Source organism: Protopterus annectens, chromosome 3.part1, assembly GCF_019279795.1.
Source record: "Protopterus annectens isolate FY-2018-M chromosome 3.part1, PAN1.0, whole genome shotgun sequence".
NCBI lineage: Eukaryota > Metazoa > Chordata > Ceratodontiformes > Protopteridae > Protopterus > Protopterus annectens.
This window is the reverse complement of record NC_056732.1, coordinates 1,640,723,744-1,640,746,634: the sequence shown is the minus strand read 5'-3', so window position 1 is coordinate 1,640,746,634 and position 22,891 is coordinate 1,640,723,744.

The following is a 22,891-nucleotide window of genomic DNA, read 5'->3' as shown; positions in this document are numbered from 1 at the left end:
TCCAAAAGTCAATTACACAAAGTTTTTACAAGATTTACAAGGTATGAGACTAAGTTACCACTTGAATGGGGAAGACGTAGAAAAGGTAGTTAGACAAATTGTGGGTCCAGACTGGCACATGATTTGTGGCACCTGGAATCCTCGTAATGCAGAGCTTAAACCACTCCCACATAGTGACGCAGAACTAGACAACAGAGTAAAAGTTCTTACAGACCGAATTTCCGAAAAATGGAAACCTAGAGCAGATTGGACTTGCATTAACCAATGCATACAACAAGAGAATGAAACTGTAGATGGGTATTATGGTAGATTATTGGAATGTTTCAATAACCATAGTGGTATGGCTATTCCTGAAAATCAGACACATGATACCTCGTATGAACAGCAACTGAAAAATGCATTTTTGAAAGGTTGCATTGCACCTATCAGTAGCTTTATTACGAAGCACATGATAGATCATCGAACAAGTAGGCTACAAGCCTTACTTGAATATGCTAGACATGCTGAAAGACACTTTAATAGTAAAAAGAAAAAGAAGACACAAGTCTTCACTGCTGAAGACGGAGCTGAAGTCTTTGTAGTACAGTCAGGTAAAAAGGGTAAGAAAAATGCCCAGGGAAATAGACAATCTGACAAACGGTCAGAAGATTTTGAAGAGAGAAAAAGAAAGGTGAGTGCTTTAAGTGTGGAAAGAAAGGACATTTAGCAAGGGATTGCAGGCTAAATAAAAAGGTGACTACAGAAAGTAAGGGTGATGAGGACTGACTATATGATAGTGATGAAAGTCAGAAATCATCAGGAAAGGCTAACAAACAAAGGACAAATGTAAATGTAGTAGAAGGAATAGAGGAAGTGCAAGCAGATGTAGAGGATGAAGAAAGCGAAATTTTAGATTTGGCATTACTGAGCTTGGAGCTCTATCTGGCAGACACAAAACCGGAAGTCACACTTTTGGTGGAGGGGAGGGAAGTAAAATTCCTGTGTGACTCAGGAGCGTCATGGACTTTGATACACCCCTCCAAGTTACCAGAATATTCCAAATCACCTGATTATATATTAGTAAAAGCAGCAAATGGACAGCTATATAGGGAGCCACTCTCCCATGATATAGCAATAACGGACCCTGTTTCAGGTATGACTCAGAAAAGTAAAATTGTAGTTTCTGCAAAATGTCCAGTAAACTTACTGGGAAGAGATCTTATGCAGATATTTGGCATAGTGGTAGTTCCCACTATGCAGGGTATGGAGGCACAAAGACAAATGGATACTTTTGTGGTGCGACCGGAGGGTGAGACTTTTTACTGGTACAGCCAGGACCTAGTTACGACTGGTCCAGGGGCAGTAACCGAGGAACTGATGAATGTAGCCATCAGTAAGGCCCCCTCCCTTGACACTGACCAACAGCATTTGCTACACTGTACTCTATACTACTGTAGCATGCCAGGACCTGATAAAGAATATGAGCAAGAATTATTCAAAAATCCTGCTAACAGATTAGTATTATGAACCTTGTATTGGGATACTGAGGGAAACAGTGTGGTAAGCTGTTCATTACCTCAGGAATTCATGACACTGTATAAATCTAATCGACTACCACGTGTCAGCTTGACGAAAAATAAGAATATGAAATGGGCGGACTTAGGAGAAAAAGTAACAAGATGGGAAAAACAAACTGATTTAGAATTATCAGAGCAGGGAATACAAAAACAGAAATTGAATTGGCTAACACAGACACATCCAGCTGTACACTTACAAACTAGTGAAGACAGCTGATTAGCGTTTTTATTAGAAGAAGAAGAAAAAGCCTTGTGTGACACACCAGAGATTCTTTGGTCAACAGGCAAATCAGATGTAGGACTTATTCGAACAGCAGGACCAGTTACTATTACACCAAAATCAGCATTTAGACCACAGAAAAGACAATACCCCTTGAGGAAAGATGCAGAGCAAGGAATCAGGCCTATAATAGCAGCATTACTCAAGGAAGGAGTACTGGTAGAATCTTTTGATTCACCATGTAATACCCCTCTATTTCCTGTTAAAAAAGCAAATGGGGAATGGCGGATAGTACAGGATTTACAAGCTGTAAACAATGCAATAATACCTAGAGCACCTATGGTGCCAGACCCACACACCTTGTTGAACGATTTAAAGCCGCAACAAAAATATTTTACTGTAGTAGACATAAGCAATGCTTTCTTTTCAATACCTATACATCCTGATAGCCAGTATTGGTTTGCATTTACATTTCAGGGTAAAAGATATGCCTATACTCGGCTACCACAGGGATATTGTGAAAGTCCAACGATATTTGCACAAGAAATGGCAAGCAACCTGGCAGGGTTTACCCCACCAGGAGGTAGCCAGATTCTACTTTATGTAGATGACATTTTGCTAGCAGCCCCCACCCAGCATCAATGCAGGGAGGATACGATAGCGTTGTTGAAATTTTTAGCAGCACAGGGACATAAAGTAATCAAAAGTAAGTTACAACTTTGGAAAAAACAGGTCAGATACCTAGGATATGTAATATCCAATGAAGGTAGAATATTAGACAAAGACAGAAAAACAGCAATTTTACAAGCACCTAAACCAGCAACCAAGAAGGAAATGATGTCCTTCTTGGGAACAACTAATTTTTGTCGAAGCTGGATATCAAACTATGCCTTAGAATCTGCTCCACTGGCTGATTTAATATATAAAACACCAATGGCAGCACAAGATATATTACAATGGACACCCGAAGCAGAAACAGCTTTCTGCAGACTAAAGCAATTGATAGCCTCTTCATTAGTTTTAGGACTTCCAAATTACCACAAAAGATTCTTTCAGACCGTAGATTGTAAACAGGGATATATGACGTCAGTTCTGACGCAACAACATGGGGATAAGCAACGCCCCATAGCTTACTATTCATCACAGTTAGACCCAGTGGCACGATCGTTGCCTCACTGTGTGCAAGCAGTGGTCGCAGCTGCAATGGCAGTACAGGCTTCGGCCTCAGTGGTGTTATTCCACCCTCTCACATTGAGAGTGCCTCATGCAGTCGCGATAATTTTACTGCAAGAAAAAATAGCATATCTTTCTCCTGCTAGACATCTTTCATGTATGACCATACTGCTGAGCCAACCTCATATGGTAATTGAACGTTGTACAACATTAAACCCGTCAACGTTACTTCCAACCCCTGTGGATGGCACGCCGCACAGCTGCCTGCAGGAAATTGAACAAACAACTTTGCCCAGACAAGATCTCACTGATATGCCCTTGGATGATGCCGAGGTGACATTTTACATGGATGGCTCGTGCAGAAGGGGTCCTACAGGAAAAAATCTAGTGGGATATGCAGTGGTTACAGATACAGAGATCTTAGAAGCCAAACCTTTACAACACAACCTATCTGCTCAAGCAGCAGAATTGATAGCCTTAACACGGGCTTGCACTCTAGCGAAAGATAAATGTGTGAACATATATACTGACAGTCAGTATGCTTTCTCTACAGTGCATGTTTTTGCGCAACAATGGAAAAATAGGGGAATGATAACATCTAATGGTAAACCGATTAATCATGCGCAACTTATTTTGAACTTATTAGATTCTATTCAGTTACCTACTAAAGTAGCTATTTGTAAATGTTTAGCTCTTACAAAACAACAGGATAGAATTTCAAAAGGAAATGCAAAAGCTGATGCAGCTGCAAAGCAAGCAGCCTCAGACTCAGAAACTTTACTTTTAACCGAGGAATTACAACCCTCTGAGATTTTAGATCTAGAAATGCTAAAAACAATGCAGACACTAACTACGAAAGCAGAGAAACAAAAATGGGAAAAACGAGGTGCAATCCTCGAAAATGGACTGTATGTCTCCAAAGAGAAAAAAACAATATTACCGTCTAATTTATTTAGATATGCAGCTTTGTTGAGCCATGGGCAGTGCCATGTCTCAACAGGGGGGATGGTACAGTTAGTAAATCGAGTATTCCAAACATAAGGATTCATAAATTATACAAAAAAATTTTGTGCAGCATGCCATATTTGTAACAAACATCATGCACAAGGGGCATTCAAACCCAAGCAAGAGAGTTTTCCTACAGCACCATATCCGTTCCACACTATTTGTATGGATTTCATAGAATTGAATAAATGTGAAGGGAAAAAAATACTGTTTAGTAATTATAGATATGTTTTCCAAATGGGTAGAAGCTTTTCCAACTAAAAATCTGAATGCAGCAACTGTGACAAAAGCCCTAGTAAAAGAAATAATTCCCAGATTTGGCATACCGGAAAGGATTTATAGTGACAATGGGACACATTTTGTTAATCAGACGATTCACCAGCTTGGGAGATTCTTTGGAATCTCCTTAAAGAATCATTGTGCTTACCACCCACAGTCTGCAGGACTGGTGGAAAGGTACAATGGAATTCTAAAAAACAAATTGAGGAAGCTAGTGAGTGAGACACAGAAAAACTGGATTTGCTGTCTGCCTTTGGCACTGCTGAACATGAGAACAGTTCCAAATGTAAAGGGTTTGACTCCCTTTGAAATGATATTTGGAAGGGCATATTATGTGCCACTGTGGAAAGCTCTCATGCCTGCAGAACTAGAGGCTGACAGCTCATTAGCTAGCTACATGAGAAAACTGTTAACAAATAAAACTGTTTTGCAGTTGAACTCTTTTTCAGATAAAAGACAGACCGGACCGCTAGAAGCAGTGCTGACTCCGGGCACCTCGGTGTGGCTGAAGGTTACGAAGAGGAAGAATTGGGCGAGTCCAAAGTGGGAAGGACCATACCAGGTACTGTTGGCAATGCCTACTGCAGTCAAAGTTGCTGAGAGGACATCCTGGGTTCATCTGATGCACTGTAAACCGGTAAAGAATTTTCAACTTGATAAACTTTTTGGGACTGATACACAACAAAGGCAGGATGGCCAAGAACAAAACGAGTAAAAATACAGATGAACCCCAAAGATGTTTTTTAATCATCTTGTTGACTATGCATTTATTGACTATGATTGTGATGACCTTCCTTTTGTTGTGGTTTTTCCTACATGTAACCACACAAGTGAAAGTGGAGAGACGTGATGAACTGTCTATAGACTGGCATCCGAACTTTAACACATACCTAGCTATGAAGTGTGTATATGTAGAGACTATGAACATTTCAAATTGCTGGGTTTGTACTGCTATACCAACAGCATATGGAGGACTGTTAATGTCCGCTGTCCCCTTGGGGATAAATGAGACTTGGGAGAATTTAATTTTTGATACAGGATCTGTAAGATCACAAGACAAAATTGCATTGTATTTACCTATTACACAGAAGGGGATTGTATGTTTTTATAAGAATGATACACTTCAAGTGGGTTGGAGTAACTGTAATATAACCATATCTTATAAATGCTATATTAAAGTTAAGGATAGAGGCACTGTTTGTAATACGAATTATGATTCATATTTAAGTTTAATGAAAACAACATTAAGTGATGTGCAGAGAAATCCTGTTTTACATAAACAACTGTCTATTATAGACAAGAAAATGTTTCATTCAAAATTAACCCGCATCAGTACTAAAGTAGAAAACTGTTATTTTGTTTGTGGGAAAAAGGCATACAAATGGCTACCTGAGAATTGGTCCGGCAGTTGTTTTTTGGGTTATCTGGTTCCGGCCATAAGACATACTGCAGAATTACCTCTAGGTAAGATACAAAATGTGAGAGATGTAGCCCAGAAACCTGAAGGTCCAATCAGAAAACCTGTAAATCCAGTGGGACAAATCGAAGCTGGTTGGAAAGACCACCATTCCGTAAAAAACAAAGAAAAATTGACTCATATGGACTTGAGTGACAGTGTAATATCCTGGGCTGGAATACTTCCAGCATATGGAGCAGTCAAATCGATCTGGGAGTTGAGAAAGCTGTTGAAACTTCTCGAAGTAATGAGTAATGCAACTTTTTCTGCTCTCGAACTAGTGACTGATGAACTGAATGCAATGAGAACTGTTGTGCTACAAAATCGAATGGCTCTTGACTTCACCCTAGCGGTGAGAGGTGGTACGTGCACGCTTATCAAAGAAGAATGCTGTGCATTTATACCAGACAATCGACATGAAATTAATGACCACCTAGAGGTAATACAGCAGGTATCAGCCATGACTGAACCAGGCCCAAACCCAATGACAAACTTTTTCCACAATCTGTTTGGTGGGTGGGGTTCTATCCTAATGAACATCTTGATTGCTATTTGTGTGGGTCTGCTCCTATTAGGAGCATGTGTCTGTTGTGGGATTCCCTGCATGAAAAGATTAATCAAAGATTTTATTGATATATCTGTAACTGAAACTTTGTACCAAGACATTGAGTTAGAAAAATTAATTTCAGATGAAATTCTTTCCGAAGTATAAACTAAATGACTTACCTGGTTGAAAGTCCTTAAAGGAGAAGGCTAGGGGATGAAATGACATTGTTTATATTTCAGAATAGAATAAAAGTATTAAAAGGGAGGAAAATGTTAGAAAAATATGTATCTGAGCATATATAAAGTGTTAATTAAAAAGCAAATAGTATATAATGCGTTTTATTCTATTAATAATATGGCAATAAGAATGATTTTACATGTAATTGCTTGAAGCTTTGGAACTGCAGTGTATTTGAACTCTGACCCTGGCAGTAGCCAGCTCAGCAAGCTTATGTTTTTCACTAATGATTATCTGCTGGGTCAGGAAATTAAATGTATAAAGCATTGAAAATCTTCTTCTCCTTCCTCTGGGACAATTGGCCTTGTAAATGTTATCAAGATAAAATGCAGCTGTTGGAAGAATGTTGCAAGAAGAACAAAGAAGTGTATTACAAGACTGAACCAACTATTGTATTCGAGCAGGCCTGAAACCTTGAAGGAGTAACATTTACAGAAAGACATTATAACTGACCAGGTGCTTTGCAAGGCTATATTATTCCCAAGGGAAAGCTTTTTTAAAAAATATAACATCAGCAATCTTTATGAATAGAATACTGTTAGTAAAAGTGATGTAGATGCCCTGTGACTAACCACGTCAGTAAGGTGGGCATAACCTGAATGTAAACACTATAAAATATTCTGTACTTCCTGCATCATGTCAGACAAAATTCTGTACTTGTACGTTTTTTGCCTCCTGGTGTACACTAGTAAACTTTTGCATCTGAGCCTCCTGTGTTGTTATCTTTATTTTTATTTAACACTCACATTCACTGAAAATGCACTGAAACACTCATTCTTTGAAAATGCACCTTTTTAGTTTTGGCCATTTTTCCATTAAGCAATAAAACAAAATGCATGACCCAATAAATGACAAAATTACCTATTTCAGAACATTCAAGTCAACACTGATGACAAAGTGTACAGCCTGGTAGTTGGTGTACAGGATTAAGGCTCTTGTCCCCTGTAGCTAAGGTACAGGGTTTGAGCCTGGATGCTAATTAACTAACCCTCCATCCCTACCTAGGACATTTCACACACACACAGACACACACACACACACACACACACACACACACACACACACACACACACACACACACACACACACACACACACTGTACCTGCTGATGAAAGCATCTGTCAGAAATCTGAAAGTAATTCTAAAGCAGCAAAGTTCAAATGCTTTAATCTGTTGCAAACTCACATTCTGTTTCCAAATTCTACAGTGGCAGAAGTTCCAAAACTTCAACAAGATAGAAGTGCTCCAATTCACTTTTTAGAAAACAAATCTTGTATGTGCATTGTACTCCTAAAAGCAGTAACTTGCATGCACACAGGCACGACAGTGAGAGAGTGTGTCCTTAAACAAAAAGCAGCAGTTAAATGTAAGATTTATTTTGGTTTAATTAAAATTAAATATTTTGAATACTCTCCCTCTTACAGCCAGTGGGCCCCTCCCAAGACAGCGGGCCCTAGGCAACTGCCTAGGTCACCTAGTGTTAGATCCAGCCTTGTTAATAAGGTGACTTGTTTATTTATAGCATGATATGCAAGAGTTCTAGATCATTACCCTGCTGAATTAGTCACAAGATGATGAAATTGCAAATAAATATGAATGCCACCACCAGAAATACAACTACCATCACCTTCTTCTCATCACCTTCTTCTTTTTTCAGCTACTCCTGTTAGGGGTCGCCACAGCAGATCAACTGTTTCCATTTCTTCCTGTCCTCTGCATCTTGCTCTGTCACACCAACCACCTGCATGTCCTCTCTCACCACATCCATAAACCTTATCGTAGGCCTCCCTCTTTTCCTGTTACCTGACAGCTTCATCCTTAGCATCTTTTTCCCAATATACTCTGCATCCCTCCTCAGCACATGTCCAAACCAACATAATCTTGCCTCTCTGGCTTTGTCTCCAAACCTTCCAAGCTGGGCTGACCCTCTAATATACTTATTCGTAATCCTGTCCATCCTCATCACACCCAGTGCAAATCTTAACATCTTCAACTCTGCCACGTCAAGCCCTGACTCCTGCCTTTTTGTCAGTGCCACTGTCTCCAACCTATATAGCATAGCTGGTCTCTCTACCCTCTTGTAGACCTTCCCTTTCACTCTTACTGGTGCTCGTCTGTCACAAATCACTCCTGACACTCTTCTCCACCCACTCCATCCTGCCTGTACTCTCTTCTTCACCTCTCTTCCACACTCACCATTACTCTGAACTGTTGATCCCAAGTACTTAAACTCGTCCACCTGCCCCACCTGTACTCCCTGTATCCTTACCATTCCTCTATCCTCCCTCTCATTCACACACATATATTCTGTCTTAGCCCTGCTGACCTTCATTCCTCTTCTCTCTAGAGCATATCTCCACCTCTCCAGGGTCTCCTCCACCTGTTCCGTTCCCTACTCTCACTACAGATCACGATGTCATCTGCAAATATCATAGTCCACGGGGACTCCTGTCTGATCTCATCTGTCAACCTGTCCATCACCATTGCAAATAAGAAAGGGCTCAGAGATGATCTTTGATGTAATCCCCATCTCCACCTTAAACGCATCCGTCACTCCCACCGCAGACCTCACTGCTGTCACACTACCCTCTTACATATCCTGTACCACTCTTACATACTTCTCTGACATTCCCGACTTCCTCATACAATACCACAACTCCTCTCTAGGCACCCTGTAATATGCTTTCTCTAAATCCACAAAGACACAATACAACTTCTTCTGACCTTCTCTGTACTTCTCCATCAACACCCTCAGAGCAAACATCGCATCTGTAGTGCTCTTTCCTGCATGAAACCATACTGCTGATCACGAATCATCACCTCCCTTCTTAACCTAGCTTCCACTACTCTTTCCCATAACTTCATGCTGTGACTGATCAGTTTAATCCCTCTGTAGTTACTACAGCTCTGAACATCACCCTTATTCTTAAAAATCGGTACCAAAACACGTTTTCTCCATTCCTCATGCATCCTCTCACTTTCCAAGATTTCATTAAACAATCTAGTTAAAAACTCCACAGACATTTCACCTAAACACCTCCATGCTTCCACAGGTATGTCATCTGGACCAACAGCCTTTCCATTCTTCATCCTCTTCATAGCTATCCTTACTTCCTCCTTGCTAATCCATCGCACTTCCTGATTCACTATCCCCACGTCATCCAACCTCCTCTCTCTCATTCTCTTCATTCATCAGCCCCTCAAAGTACTCTTTCCATCTGCTCAACACACTCTCCTTGCTTGTGAGTACATTTCCCTCATTATCCTTTATCACCCTTACCTGCTGCACATCTTTACTAGCTCGGTCCCTCTGTCTAGCCAATTGGTACATGTCCTTTTTTCCCTCCGTAGTGTCCATTATACAACTCTTCATACTCCTTATCCTTAGCCTTCACCACCTCTCTCTTTGCCATGCACCTCATCTCCTTATACTCTTGTCTACTTTCTTCATATCTTTGACAATCCCACTTCTTCTTCGCCAACCTCTTTCTCTGTATACTCTCCTGTACTTCTTCATTCCACCACCAGGTCTCCTTGTCCTCCTTCCTCTTTCCAGATGTCACACCAAGCACCTTTCTAGCCATCTCTCTTACTAGCTCTGCTGTAGTTACCCAGCTATTTGGTAACTATTCACTGCCACCCAGTGCCTGCCTTGACTCTTCCCTGAACATCACCTCACAATTACCCTTTTTCATTTTACACCATTTGATCCTTGGTGGTGCCCTCACACTCATCCTCCTTTTCTTGATCACCAGTGTCATCCTACAAACCACCATCCTATGCTGCCTGACTACACTTTCCCCAGTCACCACTTTACAGTCTCCAATATTCTTCAGATAAGCCCTTCTACATAAGATATAATCCACCTGTGTGCATCTTCCTCCACTCTTGTATGAAACCTATGCTTCTCCCTCTTGTTAAAATACGTATTCATCACAGCCATGTCCATCCTTTTCACAAAATCCACCACCATCTGACCTTCTGCATTCCTTTGCTTAACAACATACCTACCCATCACTTCCTCATCCCCTCTGTTCCCTTCACCAACATGCCCATTGAAATCTGCTTCAATCACCAGTCTCTCACCCTTGGGTACAGTCATCACCACTTCATCCAACTCACTCTAAAATTTTTCTTTCTCATCCATCGCACACCCAACTTGTGGAACATATGCACCAACAACATTCATCATTACACCATCAATTTCCAGCTTCATAAACATCACTCTACCCGACACTCTTTTCACCTCCAAAACACTCTTAGCATACTGTTCCTTCAGGATAATGCCTACGCCATTTCTCCTTCTATCCACACCATGATAAAACAATTTGAAACAACCTCCGATACACCTAGCCTTGCTCCCCTTCCATCTGGTCTTTTGCACACACAATATACCAACCTTCCTTTGGTCCATCATATCAGCTAGCTCTCTCCCTATACCAGTCATACTGCCAGCATTCAAAGTTCCAACCCTCACTATCACAGTCCTAGCCTTTACCTGCCTTTGGGCATGCCTTCCCCCTCTTCTCCTCCTTCAGCCAACAGTAGCCCAATTTCCGCCAGCACCCTGTTGGCCAACAGCACTGGTGGCAGTCATTGTTAACCCAGGCCTCGACCGATCTGGTATGTATTTCTGTACTGTTGTCTGCATGTATGATTTGGCCAAATTTTATTCTGGATGCCCTTCCTGACGCAACCCTCCCCATTTATCCAGGCTTGGGACTGGCACAAAGAAATGCACTGGCTTGTGCATCCCATCACCAAAGGGGTCTAAACAAGTGATTGGCAATAATCCCCAGTAAAGAAGGAGATCTGTCCCTCCAGTGGAACCAAGTTTCTGAAATCATAAAAATAATGCATGTTTTCAAGTTCTTACAAAGGTAAATTAATTGGACAGCTGTATGCTTCAGGATGGAAATGTTGCCTTTTCCTTTCTTTTCTAGGGTTAAATATGTTAAATATCTTGATTATTACTTTGCTTGTACACTGCAAATATTCTGGCCTTTCAACAAGTCCTTTCACAGTGAGGCAATGCATTAGAAACATTGAGTATTTCAGCTTATTCAAAAACAATCCATTAAAATCCTTATCCAGTGATAACAAATGACCTTGCTTTGGCAATGAGTAATAGGATAATGCAAAGCAACCTACTCATTATGGTAAAATATATAGACAATATTCCCTTATTCCACCTTCTATGATGTTATTTTTCAAGTTGCATATTGGATAAACTATGACAACCACAATAAAAAAGAATGATATTGTTAATACAATCTAAAATGATGAAACAGACAGCTTTCCTTATCAACTTATACATTCTGTTATTGACAGATTTCATAGTACTACTAGACGCGTAGTATTCTGTGCAACTGTATGGCATTACATAGTTTTTCCTGTGCCTCCTCAGCATTTTTATTATATGTAAAATGCTAACGATTGTTTGTAAAATGTAGCAGCATTATATCTGCCTAATCAATGATGTTTATTTGTAAAAGAAACAATATGATGACTGCCTATTGTCTCAGATCTGAAAAGTGTCTGTGAACCAGCCCATCTACCCAGTTAACAAATGGAAGAAAGAAAGACGGGAAGAAATATAAAGCTTCCAGATTCCTTAGAAGTTTCTGTGAAGCTGTAGAGACATTGGTGGTGTAATGTAGTCATCTTGAGCTGAAATGTCAAAGAAATGCAGCAGAAAACACGTGTGGTTTGGTAGTATGCAAAAAAACCCACATACTTTCAAGTATGATATTTGAGGTGAGACTGCATGAAAATAAAGGTTTATTGTGGGAAGATGAGCATGGAAAATGAGATTTTCACATACATTTTTTCGTGGAGGAAATGAGAATTACAGAATTAGCCTTCTGTTACCCATAGATGTAACCCACGGAAAAGCAAACAAATCTAAATAATCAAAATGCAAAGCAGAATAGAAGTGCAGCTTCTAATATCAAATAAGCTTAATTCTGAAACCAGATAACATATGAACACTTGCCAAGGGAAGTCAGTAATCTTAGCATTATTAAGACTCCCTATGTAGGAAGGGTCATTTGACACACAATACTTATTAACCTGTCTTGAAGCCATCTACGGTACTGTTTTACATATCACTGTATGTGACAAAGGTGATTTGGCCTCAACACCCAGTCCAGAGTGGTCCAGTTATTTAAGGGACAATTTATGAAAAGGTGTATGGCCAATTTCGTCTCACTGAGAGACCCATTAGTTGACCATGAAATTGTTTTGTGTCCTGACTGATTGACCACTAACACATATGGGGGAGGGAATAGTCCTATATATAGTTTCCAAAAATATTGAACATCAAAAAGAAACTAAACAAAACAAAACACAAAAATCTATCTTTTCTTTTTGCAGGGGTGCAAGCCATCCTGCACCCCTCATGTGGGAGGCTGCGCCCCCCAGAACCTCTGAAAATCATATATACCAACCCTGAGATCACGATACATTGAGGAAAAGGGTAAGTGTTCTGATCCTTGTTGTACCGCGATCTCCATTCAAAAGCTTTGAGTTTTCAAAAACTCGATCATGTGGTCTTGACCATGTGGAGTTCGAGTTTATGAAAACTTGATTGACTGATAGGGACCCATATATGTATATAATTGTATAAAATATATATCAAACTGTTACACTTTTTCCATGACAATGTCAAGTGCTGGTATAAATAAGCTAAGCAGGGGGTGGGGGTGTTTGGGGGGGGGGGTAATTCCTCTTCTCCCGGGATGCAACAGACTTCCTTCCCTGCAGATATACTTATTTTAGGTTATTGCTCTATGTCAAAGAGTAAGTAAGTAAGTTAATATTTTACTCTTTTGACTATGTAGTTCTCTTGACTTGCTGGTCTTTTGATGGATTGGTATGACCAACACCTTGATCTGAATTTGCTTGGCATCAGCGAGTTTAGCTGTCAGCATAATGCTTCAGAATCTCTCTAATCATGTAAGAAATGGGTAGTGTGGAATTTAGGAGAGCAGAGGCAAGGGAAACAAGGGTGGTATGGACTGAAGGTGGTGAAGGTGAACATGAGAACTTAAGCCAGGAAATGATGGTGGGGTCCTGAGCATTCTAGAAGGACTTTATAGAATATATTTCAGCTGAAGGATTGAAAAGTATCTGGGACAAGTAGAAGTAAGGATGGCAGAGGGCAGGTAAAAGGACAGCTGTACAGGGGACAGCGATAACAATAGGTTTGGTTTGGCAATGACACAGATAAGATCCTGGGTTCATGCCATACAGCATTGCAATCTTGACTGTGACCCAGAAGACTGCAGTTCAATTTGTGGACCCAGAACTGGAGGAGCTAAGCAAGGAGAGACAGAGAGAGAAAGGATTGAAGGGACATAGCCCACTCGCCTATATGGGAGGAAGGGTGTGGGCACTGGGTGTTTCCAATTTTTCTGCTGCAGACCAGGAAACCACTACCCATGTTCAAGGATGGGTTGGCAGGAATGCTTGCTTTGAATGTTCCTTGCATAAGTTACGGCAATCAGTGCAGTCAGCCCATTACATTTTCATTTCATTTTGTGGACTAAGTGTGCACAATGGGATGACAAGCATAGCGGAAAGTCTTTGGCCCATCCCCCGATGGTTGCCAAAATAATGTTCCTCTCTTTTTTTCATCCTCATCCTGTAGGTGTAGAATGAATTGGCCAACTGTCTTGGAGGAGAGGGCTGATGATCATCAAGAAGCAGAAAAAAAAATCTGAAAAAAAAAATAAACCCAGTAAGACAGAAAAAACTAATTAGAGATTTCTTTCTATCACCTTATCATATGTTTGCAGAGACATGGATGTTGCATGCAGTGGTGACATAAACTTGATAGTTAAATTAAGTCACTGATTCCCAGCCTGTTCTTTGCTGTGTATTTCATGTGGAAATGCTGATAGTGTGATGTTTATGATCAGCTGCAGAGATGTCCGATATTCTGGAATATTTTGATGTATACTTTTTTCATACAATCTATTTTTCATGTATTCAGTCCATTTCCTGTCAAGTATGCAAACAAATAAAATCAAAATTTCTTGTAAATATTATTTATTTATTTTTTTGTCTTTGTTTACGGGGAAAATCTGACTGGGTAATAACCATTTTCAGTGGAGGCCCGGGAAGAAAAGCTCCATTTGGTTATATTGCATTATACAAAGTTCCAGTTAAACACAGAGTAGTTACATTTCTATTTAAATTTATACACAAACAGTAGTTAGATTTATAAAGTCTAAGATTTTACAGAGGTGGATGTTACTAAAGAGAAAGCCTATGTGCAACTTAATGGATTGTACAGGCAGCAGTTATGTATAACAACTGTTTTGCTATTTCAGTGAGAAGTTGAGAGTATTCTGTTTAAGGAGAGTATTTGCAGAGTATCATACGGTGAACACTAAGTCTTAACCTCATGATGAGTATGTAGAGGATCAACACTGGTTAAGGTGTTGTTTAAGCAGTGGTTTAAAACTACTGAGCTTGTCAGAGAGTTTTATTAGTGTGGGGATACTATTCCAGAGTTTAGCAACATATTGGAAGTAGAGCTGGACAGTAGGGTAGTAATAAGTTTTGTAGTGCAGGGCATTTTTTTAGAAGTAACATTTCTTCTAGACTTGACGTGGATTTTGCGAAAGCTGTTTAAAATATTCAGCAGAGTACTGCTAGATCTCACTGAAATAATTTTGTTGTGAGACAGCTGTCTGCTCTAATCAATGTTTTTTGTTGTGTGCCAAAGTTTTACAAGGTAGTGTACAGCAGCTGTCTTCTAAATGGTATAATATGTACCATATTTGAATGGAAACCATCCATGATACTGCTGACAGCTTTACAAATGAATACAAGTCTGATTCATAAATGCTTTATACTTAGTGTGTGGCCCTTGTGCTCAGCATATGTGTAGGCAGTAGATTTCTGGTGAAAAAATACATGGAAGTTAAGAGAACTTCATCGAGAGTATGTCAGAAATGTTTATTTTATTTTTATTTTTTATATATTAAGTTATTTTAACTTTTATTTGTTAATCAGGTAGAATACTGACGCCAGTGGGCCATTTTCCAATTCAGTCCAAGACAGTGCTATATAGAAAAGAAAAAAAGATGAGATTTTCAAATGGAAGTGTAGAACGTGACATTTTGAACAGTGAAGCATGTTTTGCAAGAAGGTTGTCAGCACAATAACTTAAATTGTGACTACAAGTAAGAGCATAAGTAGAAGTGAGAAAAAAGCAACTAAAAAATGTCAGTATTTAAACTGTAAGACAAGTAATATAACTAGATGAAAATCCAACAATGCAACATACACATGCCAGTACAGACAATGCCCATCATTACTCTTATAAGCCAGTCAATATTCAGCATGAGAATCCAAATAAACAAACAAAAAAATAATAAAAAAGATATGTGGAAGACTGTCATCCTTCTACAAATAAATGCCAATTAAGCATTACAGAATGAGAATACAGAGCATTCAGGGAATAAAAACAAGCCAAATGAAATTGTTTCTACTTCTCTTTGTCAGCCAGGTCATGCTCCCTTTATAACTCATTACATTTAATTACTGAAAGCCTGTTAATTTCTCCAAATCTTCTGGGTTTCTAATACCACAACAGGAATGGACCCCATTCCTATGTCAAGGTACGAATAAAGTTCAGGAAATTAGTATAGTTTCAATCTTTGATGTCAGCCAGAGGCTGCCAGTGTAAATTTCATGCTGTAATGTTAGGCTCAAGGTTGTTCAACTGGCCATGATGGACCAAACAATATTACATCAATTCAGAATTGACAGACGTGCTGTGGTCATCATCTGTGATAAGTGCAAGTAGTATATGGTCCCATATTGGACTCATGAATGGTTAATTTTTTCAAGGACAAAGTTCTTCACAGTGATGTACACATTAACCAATAGAATTCATAGCAGCCTATAGGGTATATGCACTGCTTACCTGCGGCACCAATATTCAAGGCAGTGGGTAACATCTGAATTGCCATACTGTATCATAGCTTGTGTTCCCCACTATGGTCACGAAACTCTGTAAAGACATGCATGACTCCTGTGCCAGTGTAAGCCTCTCATCTGGTCTGGGTGCTATCAATTGCAACTATGTAAACACAAAGTCAGCTGGTATATTAGATGGAGAATGGACTTCAACAAGAAAAGGTACCAGATGGTCTTCAATGTACTGTAAACATGGAATTCATACCAACAGTACCTTTCATCCTCCAAGCATAAAATTACACTGGTAAGTAAATCTATGGCACACAGGAAAATGATGAAATACCCAATAGATTCCTACACACAGACTCAAAGAAAGCCTAATTAAACCCCTATCAGTCACACTGAATAATATGTCAGTATATGGGAACCTCCAAAAAAATCAAGTAGATAGGCTGTAGCAGTACCATTTTGCAAAATAACACCCCTATCAGTCCCACTGAATAATATGTCAGTATACGAGGATCCTCCAAAAATCAAGTAGATAGGCTGTAGTGGTACCAGTTTACAAAATAAAAGTTACATCAGCCACAAATAATTTTAGACCAATTATCCTGACAAGTATTGTGCTTAAAATAAAGTCTTAATGGAAATCACCTAAAATAACACAGATAATCTGCTATAGTCAGAGTACTATGGGCAGACCAGAATTTCTGCTACTCTTTCCCTGAGCTCTAACCATTCATCAAGCTTCTACCCAGTCAATCTAGTGATGTAGATCAATTTGTATAATGTCTGTTTTCTATTACTATTGTTATAATGCTGTTGTTTGTCTTGGAGCTTTTCTCCCCGGGCCTTCGCTGAAAATGGAAATATCTCCAGTCAGACCATCCCGGTCAACAAATGTAAATAAATAAATAAATAAAATAAATAAATGTAGTCATTCCCCTTTGATGGGTGATATACCCTTTGATGGACCAATTAATGGGTGATAGACTACCTAGTCATTTGTTCCCCTGGGAGGTGAAACTCTAATGCTGGTAACTCCTGTAATATAAGCCAGTTTTAGGGATGCTTTTCATTTTTACATCCCTGTCTTCATTATCCCCTTAGTTCAATGCCTGCCAAAGCAATGGCTTGCAGTGTTAGATGGATATGAACATCTTTCCATGTGTGCTGTGCTGTGCTATTAGGCACATCAAAGACATTTTGAACTTCTTCCATGCATCTAGCCATTTCTGTGCTGTGCTTTTAGCTACATCAAAGACATTATGAACTTCCTCCATGCATCTAGCCATTTCTGTGCTGTGCTATTAGGCACATCAAAGACATTATGAACTTCCTCCATGCACCTAGCTATTTCTGTGCTGTGCTATTAGGCAATTCAAAGACATTATGAACTTCCTCCATGCATCTAGCTATTTCTGTGGTGTACTATTAGGCAATTCAAAGATGTTATGAACTTCCTCCATGCATCTAGCTATTTCTGTGGTGTACTATTAGGCGATTCAAAGATGTTATGAACTTCCTCCATGCATTAGCCATTTCCACTCCATGTCAAGATGGGTGAGCTGATATCACCTGCTCATTTCTATCTCCTTAGGTTGGCTCCAAGCTGCTAATCCAATGTAGGAGTCAGGGCCAAAGTCAGGATTTTATTTTTCTATGCCATGAGGTCAGCTAAGATATTGCACATAGAATCATGTAGCATTGTTTAAAGTGGTAGCAGCTACACTGAATGAGGGTCCGTCAGAATATACTTGTTATCCTGAGCTTGCTAATGTATTCAACATGACTCCACAAAAGGGAATATTGTAAAAGCATTAATTGATAATTCATATGTAATTTAACATGTAAAACACTGGTTAAACAATAGGACCCAAAAAGATGGGTGAGAGAGATTACCTATCTGCTCCCGAGGGCATTGCCAGTGGTGTCTCACAGGATTTCTTGATGGGGTTGTTTCTTTCTGCATTATTTATCTCAGATGCAAAACTAGGAAATGGGTTGTAGATAGCCAAATATTCTGATAACTCGAAACTGATTAATTACGTCACTAAAAGGTGCTGAATATCTGTAAGATGACAAGACAACAATTTGGTAGAGAGATAATAGTCACACTTTTAACATCAGTAAATATAGCATCATAAGGTGTGGCATAAATGGCACAAATTATAATTACAAAATAAATGGTCAAATTATTAAAAATTGACTCTGGTTATCTACATATATAAGACCAGTGATGGACAACAATTCAAACTCTGAGGTACACGTCATACTTACTGAAAATAAATCTTAACTTTAATAAATATGTTTAAAATTTCAGGGTGAAGAAATGTCTCGGATAGAGCAGTGATTTTTATTTTAGTTTATTTAATTACATTACTAAGGAATTGGTATACTAAGTTTTCATATAGTCCTCCAAAAATCTAAAACTCCCCCAAAGAACATAGAAATATGAATGCATAAAAATAAGGAACTCAGTATAATAAACACTTTACAAACAATTCATTGTTCATACTCAGGGGACAAAAGTCCAAATAAAAAAAATAGTCTTTCCTCTTTTTGGCACAGACTTTGTGATGCAATTGTAATACTTTCTGCAATTTGATGTGATACATGATGAGAACACCCAGTATTATGCCAGCACCTTTATGGGGTGTAGAAAAATGTTCAGTCACAAGTCTTGTGGCAATTTTATCCACTATTTCTATGAGATGTTGTAAGATTCTACTTCATATTTTTCTAATGATTTGATAATATAATTTGGGAGGTACCAAGTAAGACAGTAATCCACTTTATCCTTTTCGTAGCTATACCCCGAATGAACTTGAAAACTAAAGCCATTGATGTTATGGTGAGTGGTATTATTTAAAAAGGAGCAGACTGAGCAGGCCTACATAGGCTTAATTGCATTCTTTATCATCTATAGTTCAGCTAATCAGAACTCTGAGGGTACTAGTGTGTTGGAAATGCTTAGGAGCTTGTAATCTTCTTGTACATAAATGTTTGCTGAATAGGCAATACTGCCTGTAAGATTCAGTTGTTAATTAAGATATACCAATGTTGTTTCATTATGTCAGTTAGTTTATGCACACAATATGGAAACTCGGAGAAAGTATGCATTAGTCTGCATTACGTTTCCAATTGCTGCATGGATTTTATTACTTAGCTAGCTCCTTAATGGTTTATTATTTGCAAACCATTCACTAGAAGCCAAGCACCTGCTCAAGTTAAAGTGTATGAAGCTCTAATAAAGTCTTTGCTAAAATGTGGATAAGTCATCATACCCATCATATACTGATTTTCTTTGTCTCTAACTGCTTACAGGTACATTGACCATACAAATGTGCAAATGTTTTACATAGAGAGCTTTACATAATGTGTGTGTGTGTGTGTGTGTGTGTGTGTGTGTGTGTGTGTGTGTGTGTGTGTGTGTGTGTGTGTGTGTGTGAATATCTACTCTGACTGAGGTTACAATATGAAGAAATATTCCTTTCCCTGGGTTGCAACAGTCTCAGCATTGATTCCATTAGTAACTGCATCCAAAGGCAAAGGTTTGACAATATAAAAACAAGTTTATGGTTCTTTAACAGACCAAAATCCACAATAACAGCAGACTAATTTTAAATAGGTTTAGATATGTAGTTATGAGTACCAGAGTACAATGAAATGATAGTCTTCTCATTCTGTGAGGCTGTGTAGCAGAAACACAACACAAGACTTAATGCAGTTGTCAGAATAACTAACATAATAAAATGATTCTCCACCACAGCATACAAACAAGCACCTTTACCTTGAAAAATGAAACACTGGACTCCATTACTTAGACTTGGTTTGAATGGTCTGGCAGTTAGCACAGAGGACTAAAGCTGTGACCTGTTAATGCGTTGCTTCATGTGCCGAGTGTATAGTGTTAGACTCTTTTTAGGGGTTCGGGTTGGCATAATGGTTAAGGGGTTTAACTTACAGACACAAGGTGCAGAGTTTGATTCTCAAATGGGGTAAGTGGCCCACAAGGGCAGTTACTAACCTACGAAGCAATAATGAGCTTCTAGTTTTCAGATGCGAAATACTACAAAGCCACTGCTATATATCACCTTGAGACAGCACTTCCATGATTCATAAACTGTCAGTACCATGGCAGCTTAGGGTGGAGTTTACAATCTAATGAAAACAACAGGTTATATAGGGAAATAACTAACTAGAACCAGGGAGAGGAGACAAACCAAGATACAACGTAAAAGTTCCTTCGTGGTGAAAATGTGCAGGCAACAAATAAATGAATGGACTAAGTCCACACTCCCGAAAAGTTCAAAATTTATTGATTAATCACTTTTGTCTCTTATATTATAGAAACTTCATCAGAATAAAACCACTTGATTAACAAAACATTTAAATACCCCTCCATTCCACATATCCACTAATGACATTCAAATAAATAAATTCATAAAAAACATCACTATTTAAAGGAACAACATCATGCCAAAATAAAATCCCATTCATATAAATCGAGTAAATGTAAAGCCACAATTTGTACAATATCCACCACATGTTTAAACTGACAGCTTTAAATACTTACTGCCGTTAAAATATTTATTGCAAATAAAAACATAAAAACACACAATGTTATTTCCTGGTCCTATTATACACATTATCTGGATGACATTTTTATTGTGTGGAATAATTCAGAGCATAGATTGATACAATTTCTTGAGTATATTAATAATACAATGGAATTCTTGAGTTTTTCTCATATAGTAGGAACAAATAATATTGCCTTTTTACACATTGAACTGTTAAAAAATAGAGAGCTTAACTGTTTTCAATCCAAAATATATAGGAAGAAACCTTTGCAAATTCTTATTTGCATTTCAAAAGCTTGAACCCCATATAGCAGAAGAAGGTTCTAGTCAAGGGCCAACTTGTCAGGATGGCTAGGATGGTCACCGATACCACAGCCTTTAAAGAGGAATGTGATCATGTTATTGGAATGTTTCTTAGGAGAGGGTACCCAGAAGCGTTTCTTTGCAACATCAAGGAAGATGTTTGTGCATAAAAAACTGGAAGGGTTTTACAGACCTTTACTTGCAGAACCCATGTTAAATATAACAGATAATAGTTTTTCTTTGGCCAGTGAATTGGTACCTGATCTAGGGAATAATAAGAATAGATGTCAGGCTAAGGGGAAATTATTCATTATGACTTTCACATTAGACAGTCATAGTGTTGATGACATTCTGAGGAAGAATTGGGTTATTTTTTCATGTGATAATAGGTTATCAGATCTTCTAGGCAATGGTCCAAGATCTTTTAAGAATTTATTGGAGTCCAGAATTTATGAGTGTGCAAAGAAAAAGGGTATGATTAAGTGTCGTTACTGTACTCAGTGTCCATACATGTTCACCACTGATGCCCTGTCAGTGGTGAATGGTGAATGGTGTAAAAATTGAATTAAGCGGTCATTTTACTTGTGAATCTTCCCAGGTGACTTATATAGCTTCCTGCACTGATTGTGCAGTATTTTATGTTGGAAAGACAAGCAGAAAGCTTAAGGACAGGGTATATGAGCACTTTTTTGACATTAGGAAGAACGATGTGAAGAATGCTCTTGCTAAACATATTTTGAACTTTCCTTCTCACTCTTTTAAATTTAATATTTTGGAGCAAGTTATTAAGGATCAAAGCGGCATTATTATGAATGAACACGTCAATAAGTGTTAACTTAAATGGCAGTTGAAACTTAATGCTATGAGATTTCCTGGCATTAATGAGGATTGCTCTATTAACTGCCTTTTAACGTGGAAACATCTGGAAGTATGATACAGAACATTATACACAACATACTTTATTGGTTATGGTGAAGTTTAACTATGTGTTTTTATGTTTTTATTTGTAATAAATACTTTAACGGTAGTAAGTATTTAAAGCTGAAGTCAGTTTTAACATGCGGTGGATAATGCAAAAATTGTGGCTTTACTCGATTTATATGAATGGGGTTTTATTTTGGTATCATGTTGTTCCTTTAAATGGTGACTTTTTTTTCTCCATTTATTTATTTGAATGTCATTGGTGGATATGTGGAATGGATGGGTATTGGAATGTTTTGTTAATCAAGTAGTTTTATTCAGAAGAAGTTTCTTTAATATAAGAGATGAAAGCGCTTAATCAATAAATTTTGAACTTTTCGGGAGTGTGAACTTGGCCCGGTCATTTATTTGTTGCTTGCACATTTTCACTGCGAGGAAAGTTTTCGTTATATAGGGAAATGGCAATGTGAACCGTACAAACTAGTTGAAAGAACATTCTATGTGTAGACCTCTAGAGCTCTAAAGTTCTAATAAACAAAACATTCTAAGCAAGATTATTTATCAAACTTTGATTCCCATTTCCAAGTATCTTCAGGATCAAGTGTGCGTCGCCTTTTATGATGAAGCTCTAACTGGATGCTGGTGGCATCCAATGTTGTCACAAGTAGGTTTAAACAC